This window comes from Bubalus bubalis, chromosome 6 (genome assembly GCF_019923935.1).
Source record: "Bubalus bubalis isolate 160015118507 breed Murrah chromosome 6, NDDB_SH_1, whole genome shotgun sequence".
In the NCBI taxonomy this organism is placed as follows: Eukaryota; Metazoa; Chordata; class Mammalia; order Artiodactyla; family Bovidae; genus Bubalus; species Bubalus bubalis.
The window spans coordinates 79,570,483-79,580,639 of record NC_059162.1 but is presented as its reverse complement, the minus strand read 5'-3'; the positions used below and the strand labels follow the sequence as shown (position 1 = coordinate 79,580,639).

Below are 10,157 nucleotides of genomic sequence, written 5' to 3'. Positions count from 1 at the left end.
TATAATTAAATTAAAAGTTGCTCATTCCCTTTCTATCCTCAGAATAATTAAATAATAAGACTATCAATTCGATCTTATCTGGATAATTATTTCATTTAATAATTTAAAGCATAAATGTACATCTATGCTTCTGTCTCAATACTTTAATGTCATCTGCAGTTGAAAAACAAATTTTGTTACCACATTCTGTAAAATTTCATGATTTTTACTGCTCTGCCCCCAAAATTATGCTTGTTCTGCCGACAAATCCAGAATTCTCCAGCAGTTCTATCATTGCTGCAGCCTAACCATTTGAGGTTTCTTGGTGATGCTCTTGTTGAAATCCACTTGCAGCTGATGAAAATGAGTCAAATGAACTTAATCTACACCTTAGATTACACCTCTGTAATCTACTCACTTTGCTTGTGACTGTGTCCCCTTTTATGGATGTTTTCTGTCATTCTGAGGCCATTTAGTTAGAAGCTCTGAAACCAAGGGTCCCCCTAAACAACTAACATCAATATTTATCTCCTCTTTTTCTGTAGCTCATCAATAAGTGGAAATTGAGATTATAGGACAGGTACACAGGCTGTGTGAAGATGAGACTATTTGGACCCCCCCTTTGACAGATGAATGTGAGATGTCACATAAAACATATTTATGAAAGCTAATTAGAGGCATAAGTAGCTACAGGATTAATATACTTCCCACAAATCTAATGTGAAATTTATACTGCCTTTATCATTTAGTCACTAAGTCATGTCTGACTCTTTGCAACCCCAGAGACTATAGCCCACCAGTCTCCTCTGTCCATGGGATTTCCCAGGCGAGAATACTAGAGTAGGTTGCTAGTGCTAGGCGCTTTTATAACACCTATATATGTAAATCATAGATAAATAGTAAACATCATTTGTTCAGCAAAAATCTTTTCTATTCTGTATCAGACTTGATGATCTCATGCTATTTCCTGGCTTTAGTTACCTTTCTAAGCAGCTGACTCATGCGTGTTTCTCTAGCCCAGACTTCACTAAATCCCAGAACTGTGCATCTGACTGCCAATATCATCTCTCTACTTGGATGCTTAACAGGCATCTCAAACTTAGCATGTCCAGAATCAAAGCTCCTGACACTTCCTATTATTCCTGTTTCTCCAGAACAAAAGATCTGGAGTATTTCAAAACATCTCATTACTGCACATCTCCCAGGTACTCCATCAGGGAATCATGTTGCTTCTATCTTCAAAATGTATCCTGCATCAAAACATGTCTTATATTCTTGCTACTACCAATGGTTCAAGTCACTATGGTCTTATTTGGGTTATTGCTCTGGCCTCCTAACTGGTCTCCCTGCTTTTGTCCTTCCCCACCCCACTTCAGACTAGTTTCAACAGAGCCGTAAGAGTCAACCTGTAAAATGTAAATCAGATCAAGTTATCCCTCTGCTCCACTGACTTCTCATCCCACTTCAATAGTAAAATGACAATCCAGTTGAGAAATGGACAAAGCTTCTGAACAGGTATTTCTCCAAAGATGTGCAGATGGCCAATAAGCACATGAAAAGATGCTCAACATCACTAGACATCAGGGAAATGGAAATCGAAAACCAATATGAGCTTTCATTTCACACCCACTAGAATGGCTAGAAACAAAAAGACAGGCAGTAACTAGTGTTGACAAGGATAGGATACAGTCAGAGCCCTTGTAAATTGCTGGTGGGAATGTAAAATGGTGTAGCCACTATAGAAAATTTTGAAAGTTCCTCAAGGTGTTAAACATTGAGTTGCCATCTGACCCAGCAAATCAATTACTAGGCATATATCAAGAAAGATGAAAACATATATCACACAAAAACTTGTATACAAATGCTCATAGCAGCATTATTCATAATAGCCCCAAAGTGGAAACAATCCAAATGTCTATTAACTGATGAATGGATACAGTAGTCTATCCATAAAATGGAATAGTTTTCAGCCATAAAAAGAGAGGAAGTATCAATAAATGCTACAACATGGATAAAACTTGAAAGCATCATGTTAAGTGGGGAAAAAGTCACAAAAGCCTACATATAATTTAATTCTATCTGTATGAAATATCCAGAATAAGCAAAGCCATAGAAACAGTGTAGATGTGTAGTTGCCAGGGGCTGAGGGAAGAGGAAATGAGGAATGACTGCTCATGCGTATGGGCTAGTTTTTTGGGGTGATGAAAATGGTGGGGAATTAGTTGCAATAGTTGCACAGCTTTTGAATATACTAGAAACCAGTGGACTGCACACTTTGAAAAGGTGAATTGTGCAGAAGGTAAATTTCATCTCAATAAGAAAACACAGAAAACAAAAAGTCAAACAAACAAATGAAAAGAGGAAGCAACCTCAATGTCTATCACCTGAAAAGTACGGTGCAGACTTACCTTGGGTGATGAAAATATTCTAGATTGATTGTGGTGATGTTTGAACACCTTGTTGACTATGCTATCAACTACTGAACTGGACTCTTGAAATGCATATTATGGTGTGTGAACTGTACTTTAGTAATCTGCAAAACATAATGAATGAGTGGATGAACGTTTTGAACTACAGAAAAAGTGAAGGTGCATCAGTTATTCCCATACTTGCCTTTAGGAATATCTTTAGAAATCCAACCAATAATAAAACAATTCAAATGCTGAGCTTTAATTTACCAGCATTATCATTTTTCTAGATTTTATAGTATTTATTTTATTTATCAGATTCTTAAAATGTGATTTTTTTTGGAAAACACTTCTTTTTAAAAGGAGAACCCCCAAATCATGTGTCAGGAGCCATAAAATGTAGGACTGTCTCTGGCCATACATAGGACTCACATTTCAGTGGGAAAAGAAAATTAAATGCTAGATAAAAACAAAATACATGATATGACAGGTGCCATGGGTGAAAATACAGAAGGAGAGGGGTATAAGTAGCATGTGGGTCCTTGCAATGTTAGACTGGGTGACATAGACTTCACTGTGAAAAAGGCATCTGAGTTCAGACCTAAAGGAGATGAGAAAGAGAGCTGTGTGGATGTGAGGGAGGAGTCAATCTTTGTGCAGATCCTTAATTAGCTCTTTAAGATGCTTTTCTAGAAGTGCAAAGTTGGGTTGAAGAGTAAACACATGTTTCATGATGCCAAAGCATCTTCCTGCTCAGCAGTTCTTGAGACTGCTCTGCCCCCTGCCTAAAAAATATGCCTTTATATTTTAACAGAATTGCTAATTTGTTCAGAAAAAAAAACCACTCCAACTTCATTGTTATTTTTAATTGAATGTTTAAAATACAATAAAATTGTATATTTAGAAACTGGTGATGTTGAATTCTTTTTCATACTTTTTTTCTAAAACCTTGCTCTCTCTTTTATGAATTGCCTACATGTCTTTTAGGACATTTATCTTTTTTATTGATTTGTAAGAGTTCTTTACATACTAAGATTCTAAACACTGTCTTTTATATTACATATGTATATTTTTAATCAGATGGTATCATATAAAAGACTAGCAAGAGATAGTCCTGTGAATTTCCTACCTGTAGAATTTTCTGAATTTTGTGTAGCCAAAGATATTACTTTTTCCTAAAACTTTGAATTTGTATGTATTCCTAGAAATGTCTCCTCTACTCTAAGAGAAGGAAAATATTCCCTCCTAGAGCTATCATAGCTTCATTCATTCACTTAGAATTTACTCTGGTAAATAATATCAACCAAGAGTATTTCTCCTGATATTTTTAGCTAGGTAGCTCCATTGGCTAGTAAGTTGGTTAAATGATTTAATTTCAAATATCACTTTTAACATATAGTAAAACTTTATATCAACCTAGCTTATTTCTGGGGCTTCCCAGGTGACTCAGTGATAAAGAATACATGTGCCAATGGTGTATATGCCAGGAGATGTGAGTTTGATCCCTAGGTCAGCAAGATCCCCTGGAGAAGGCAATGGCAACCCTCTCCAGCATTCTTGCCTGGGAAACCCCATGGAGAGAGGAGTCTGGCTGGGCTACAGTCCATGGGGTCACAAAAAGTTGGACACAACTTAGCAACTGAACAACAAAAGTTTGTGTCTAGAATTTTCTCTTCTGTTCTTTTTGATTTGGGCTTCCGTCATAGCACAGTTGGTAAAGAATCCGCCTGCAATGCAGGAGACCCCAGATCGATTCCTGGTTCAGGAAGATTCCCTGGCTACCCATTCCAGTATTCTTGGGCTTCCCTTGTGGCTCAGCTGGTAAAGAATCCACCTGCAATGCTGGAGACCTGTGTTTGATCCCTGGGTTGGGAAGATCGTTTGGAGAAGGAAAAGGCTTCCCACTCCAGTATTCTGGTCTGGAAAATTCCATGGATTGTATGTATAGTCCATGGGGTCACAAAGAGTCGGACGGACACGACTTTCACTTTCACTTTTTCTTTTTGACTTATCTCTTCCTGAACTGGTGTGCTTGCGTGCCGTTGCTTCAGGAGTTTCCAACTCTTTGTGACCTTATGGATTATAGCTTGACACGCTCTTCTGTCCATGGGATTTCCCAGGCAAGAATACTGGAGTGGGTTGCCATTTCCTTCTCCAGGGGATCTTCCCAATTCAGGGATGGAACCTCTATCTCCTGCACTGGCAGGCTGATTCTTTACCACTGAGCCACCTGGGTCTGGTACTACATTTAAAAAATGTGTAGCTTTATAATAAGAACACTTTTGGGACTTCCCTGCTGATCCAGTGGCTAAGGCTCTGTGCTTGCTAATGCAGGGGACTGGGCTGGATTTCTGGTCAGGGAACTAGATCCCATATGCTGCAATGAAGATTGAAGATCCTGTGTGCCACAACTAAGATCCGACCCAGGCAAATACATAAATAGTAATTTTTTTTTAAAGAGCACTTTTAAATTTGATAGAATAAATTTGCATAAATAATCTGCCTTCAGTGCAGGAGATACGTGTTTGATCTTTGGGTTGGGAAGATTCCCTGGAGAAGAAAATGGCGGCATTTTTTTCTGGGAAATCCCATGGACATAGGAGCCTGGTGGACTATATAGTCCACAGGATCACAAAAGAGTCAAATATGACTTAACAACTAAACAACAACAACAAATTTTCTTTTTTTTTTTAAATAAAAAAACAATATTAGGACTTTCTTAGAGAAGGGTTAGTAGAGTAAGATTAAGTAGCTTTAGCTAAAAATAGGTTTATTTTGTTTCAAGAGATTAGATTGTGACCTATATTTGAGCCTCTGCATTTCAGTCCTTGGCAATTTAGAACTGTGGTTTCTTATTAAAAGTATTTTTAATTGATTTTCAAGTTTGCCTCTTTCACCCCAATGAGAAATTCTCCAGTTCTTTCTTCTAGCTTGTTTGGGTTTGACACATTCTTAGTAACATGGGAATAAACAGAGTCTGAGTTGATAACTGAATTCAATTAACCCACAGATAGACTGGTTTGCATATGTGATTTGTTGTACTGTCTTTTTAATTTTCTTAAATAAAAGTTTGATTGAGACATAATTCACATGTCATACAATTTGCCTATTTAGAGTGTGTAATTCAGTGGTTTTTAATCTACTCACAGAGTTGTACAGCCATCATTGCGGTCAACTTTAGAACATTTTCATCACTCCAAAAGGAATCCTGTACACACTAACAGTCGCCCATCCCACACCCCCACCACCACACCACGGAGCCCTAAGAAACCGGTAGTCTACCTTCTGTCTTTATGGATTTGCCGATCCTGGATATTTCCTATAGATAGAATCACATAGTACATCATCTTTGTGACTGGCTTCTTACACTTAGCAAAATGATTTCTTTCATTTAAAAAATTGGTGTTGATGAATAAAAATTGCATATATTTAAAGGTATATGATGTCTTTTTAAATTTAAGGTTTTTATTTTGTATTTGGTTAACAATATAGTTTCAGATGAGCAGTGAAGGGATTCAGCCATACATATACATGTATCTATTCTTCCCCAAACTCTCCTTCCAAAAAGGCTGCCACATAACATTGAACAGAGATCCATGTGCTATACAGTAGGTCCTTGTTAGTTATCCATTTTAAATGTAGCTGTGTGGACGTGACCATCCCAAGCTTCCTAACTATCCTGTCTCCCTATCCTTGCCCTCAACAGTCGTAAGTTTGTTCTCTAAGTTTGTGAGTCTCTTTCTAGTTTGTAAGTTCATTTGTATCATTTCCTTTTAGATTTCACACATAAGGGGTGTCATACAATATTTGTTCTCTTACTTCACTCAGTATGATAATCTCTAGGTCCATCCATGTTGCTACAAATGGCATTATTCTTTTCTTTTTAACGGATGAGTATTATTCCATTGTATATATGTACCACATCTTCCTTATCCACTCCTTTGTTGATGGACATTTAGGTTGCTTCCATTTCTTGGCTATAAAATATGATACTTTGATACTTGTATGCATTATGCAATGATGACCACAATGGATTTAATTAACATATTCACCACCTCACATAACTACCGTGTGTGTGTGTTCATACTAAGAACAGTTGAGATCTACTTCATTACTGAATTCCAAATATGTAATACAGTGTGTGTGCTCTCAGTGGCTCAGTTGTGTCCAGCTCTTTGTGACCCCATGGACTGTAACCAGCCAGGATCCTCTGTACAAGGAATTTTCCAGGCAAGAATTCTGGAGTGGGTTGCTATTTACTACACTGGGGGATCTTCCCAACCCAGGGATCAAACCTGCATGTCTTGCATCTCCTGCATTGGCAGGTGGATTCTTTACCACTGCGTGACCTGGGAAGCCCTATACAATGCAGCAGAGTTAACTATAGTCACTATGCTATACCCTCAGTCTTCGGAAACTCTTCATATTATAACCGAAGGCATGTACCCTTTTATCAACATATCTCAATTTCTTCACCATACTCCCTCCCCTGCCCCACCCCCAGGTCCTGGTTACTACCATTCTACTTTCTGTTCCTATGAGCTTGACTTTTTTTAATAAAAAATTCCACATGTAAGTGATGTCATACAGTATTTGTCTTTCTCTGTCTGGCTTATTTCACTCATATCATGTCCTTCAGGTTCATCCATGCTGTTGCAAATGTCAGGACCTCCTTTTTTTCTCCTGGCTGAATAATATTCCATTGTATATTCATCACATCTTTATCCATTCATCCATTAATGGATAGGTAGCCTGTTTTCATATATTAGCCACTGTAAATAATGCTACAATGAACATGGATGTGCAGATAGCCCTTTGAGATTTTGATCTTATTTCCTTTGGATATGCATCCAGGAGTGGGATTGCTGAGTCATCTGGTAGTTCACTTAATTTTTTCAGGAACCACATATTATTTTCCACTATTGCTGTACATTCCAACCGACAATGGCTAAGGGTCCCCTTTCCTCCTCATCCTCACCAACATTTTTTATCTCTTGTCTTTTTGATAATAGCCATCCTAACAGGTGTTTAGTGATATCTCATGGTGGCTTTTTTTTTTAATTTATCTATAATTTATCTACTTATTTATGTTTTATTTGGCCTCACTACCCTGCATGTAGGATCTCAGATCCTTGACCAGGGATTGAACCTGTGCCCCCCTGCAGTAGAAGTACAGAGTCTTAACCACTGGACCATCAGGGAAATCCTTCATGGTGATTTTAATTTGCATCTCCCTTATTAATGAAGTTGATTACCTATTGGCCATTTGAATGTCTTCTTTGGAAAAAAATGTCTATTTTCCCTCTGTCCATTTAAAAAATCTGATTATTTGGCTTTTTGCTATTGAGTTGTAATGAGTTCTTTATATATTGTTAACCTAAAACAAAAAATGCCCAGTTATTTTATCAACAAAACTGGTTTATTTGGGAGCAGTGAAGTGAGTGAAGTCGCTCAGTCGTGTCCGACTCTTTGTGACCCCGTGGACTGTAGCCTACCAGACCCCTCCATCCAATTTCCCTGGTGGCTCAGACGGTAAAGCATCTGCCTACAATGCAGGAGACCCAGGTTCAATTCCTGGTCAGGAAGATCTCTTGGAGAAGGGAAAGGCAACCCACTCCAGTATTCTTGCCTCCCCCCGCTCCACCCAAAAGAGGGGCTCAAAGAAACATTTGGGAGCAGTAGAGAATTGCAAATTGGGGCATACAACTGTGGCAAACCATATGCAAATACTATAAAGCAAAAGAGAGAAAACCCCTTTAAAGAGGAGTATGGAAAATTGGGAGGGGCTATTATAAACTAAAAGTCCATGGGAGGAAGCTGAGAGTTCATTGGCTGAGGTGTGACAGTTTCTCATTGGCAAAACTGTTGCCAGGCAGAGAAAAGCTCTTTCTCCTGCTAGCTATTGTAAAGGACTGTCACTTCCTGCCAGAGATGCAAGGTACATCTCTTCCTGTTGGGCCCTGAATTGAGTTGCGTGGTACATACATGAGAGCTTCTGCTTCTGGCCTCCTGACCCTGTTTTAGTCAGGTTCCCTTCTGTTAATTTTCATGATGGTCTGCAATTATCTTCTCCCATTCTGTAGGTTGCCTTTTCAATTTATTACCCTCATGATGTTTAAGATAAATTATTTATTTAAAGTAAACAAATATTTGAGGAATAAAATTTGACAATGGTGAAGGCTATGAATAATAAATCAGGAAAAAGGCTTAGGGAATGACTTCCAATAAGGGCTGCTTAGTGTGGAGTGAGATGATTATTGAGTAGAGATGTGGCTGATGAGAAGGAACAGACATGATGGCTGACGTGAGCACTTCTGTTTTATTGTCGTTAATTTGTTTATTCATCCTTTCAATAAACTTTTGTTGAGTTCCTACTGTGTGCGACATATTATTCTAGGAGTTGGAAATATAGTAGTGAAGAAGCTATATTTAAAAAGCCTACCCCTAGGCAGCTTACAATTTTTTGTAAAGTAACAAGGAATAAAGTACATAAATAATTAAAGGGCATGGAATGTTAGTGGAAATGCTAAAGTAAAAAACATAAAAAAAGGAAAAGGATAAAAAGAGTGAATGTGCGCATAGGTATGGGTGAATGATGGTTTTCATTTAAGGTACAGTGGCCCCGAAAGACTTACTTAGAAGATAACGTTTGAAGGAAGTGAAGGAAGATTTACATAGTTATGCGGGTGGAAGTAAGGAAAGATGATCCAAGAAAAATAGCAAGCAGGTACAAACATCCTGGAGGGCATCACCGACTCGATGGACGTGAGTCTGAGTGAGCTCCGGGAGTTGGTGATGGACAGGGAGGCCTGGCGTGCTGCGATTCATGGGGTCGCAAGGAGTCAGACACGACTGAGCGACTGATCTGATCTGATCTGACAAACGTCCTGAGGTAGAGCATGCCCACTGGCTAGCAAGGAGCGTGGCTGGGGGAGAGTGGAAAGAATAAGACAGTGTGTATACGGGCTAGACAGAGCCTATGGGCCATATGTATGTACGGAAATGATTTTTGCTTAGAGAGGAGAAGCCACTAGAGGGATCTGAGCAGAAGTAACATATGATTTAGCTCTTAATGGGGTTGCTTTCATTGTGATTTAATTTAAGCTTTTTTTTTTTTTTTTTTAAGAAAGAGGAATAAACAGCTTTGCTTTTCCAATAACTGTGTCGCCTTTGAAAGAAGAAAAAAAAGAGAGATCAAAAACTTCGGAAAGCATAAATAAATGCATTTTATTCAGGGACAGATGGCTAAAACAACAAGGGTGACTCACAGTCACAAAATCAGTTAAGTGCTCAGGAAATGGCTTGGTCCCTAATTAATCACTCCGTGTTGTTTAACTCTGTGGAGATAAATTTAGCTGGCAGTAGGTGGAATAAGATTGGTTCTCATGAAAACATGTTTTCAATAAAGTTGGCCAAAAATGCTGTGTAAAACTCAAATAACCCAAACCATGTTCTAATGTTGCATTTGGTGTTTCACGTTCCCAGCAGCGACCACTTGAGGCAGGTAGACTGAGGATAACATTTGATTTAGCAGAAAGGGCTAGGTTACTGTGGTGGGTGAGGGAAGGAGATAGTCCTGCAATACACAAATGCTTTGGTGTTACCGCCCTCTGGTGGCGATTCTATAAGTTGACTTCCGTGGGATTCGGGCCTATTTGCTGTCTAGGCTCACACTTGGTCAAATTCGAACTATCAATAAAAGGAAAGTGATTTCTTAGTATTAGTCCTTGGATTGCATTTATTTAATGCGCTTAATAAGTAGGCAGAAAG

At 38.5% G+C, this 10,157-nt stretch overlaps 2 non-coding genes across 2 annotated transcripts; one reads left to right on the top strand and one right to left on the bottom strand.

The window, feature by feature from the left end:
• Nucleotides 1-7,515: 7,515 nt before the first annotated feature.
• TRNAR-UCU lies at nt 7,516-7,589 on the bottom strand. Its single transcript has one exon. It is a non-coding gene; the product is annotated as a tRNA-Arg (tRNA).
• Nucleotides 7,590-7,901: 312 nt separating this feature from the next.
• Nucleotides 7,902-7,973, top strand: TRNAC-ACA. The gene has a single exon. It is a non-coding gene; the product is annotated as a tRNA-Cys (tRNA).
• The last annotated feature ends 2,184 nt before the right edge of the window (nt 7,974-10,157 follow it).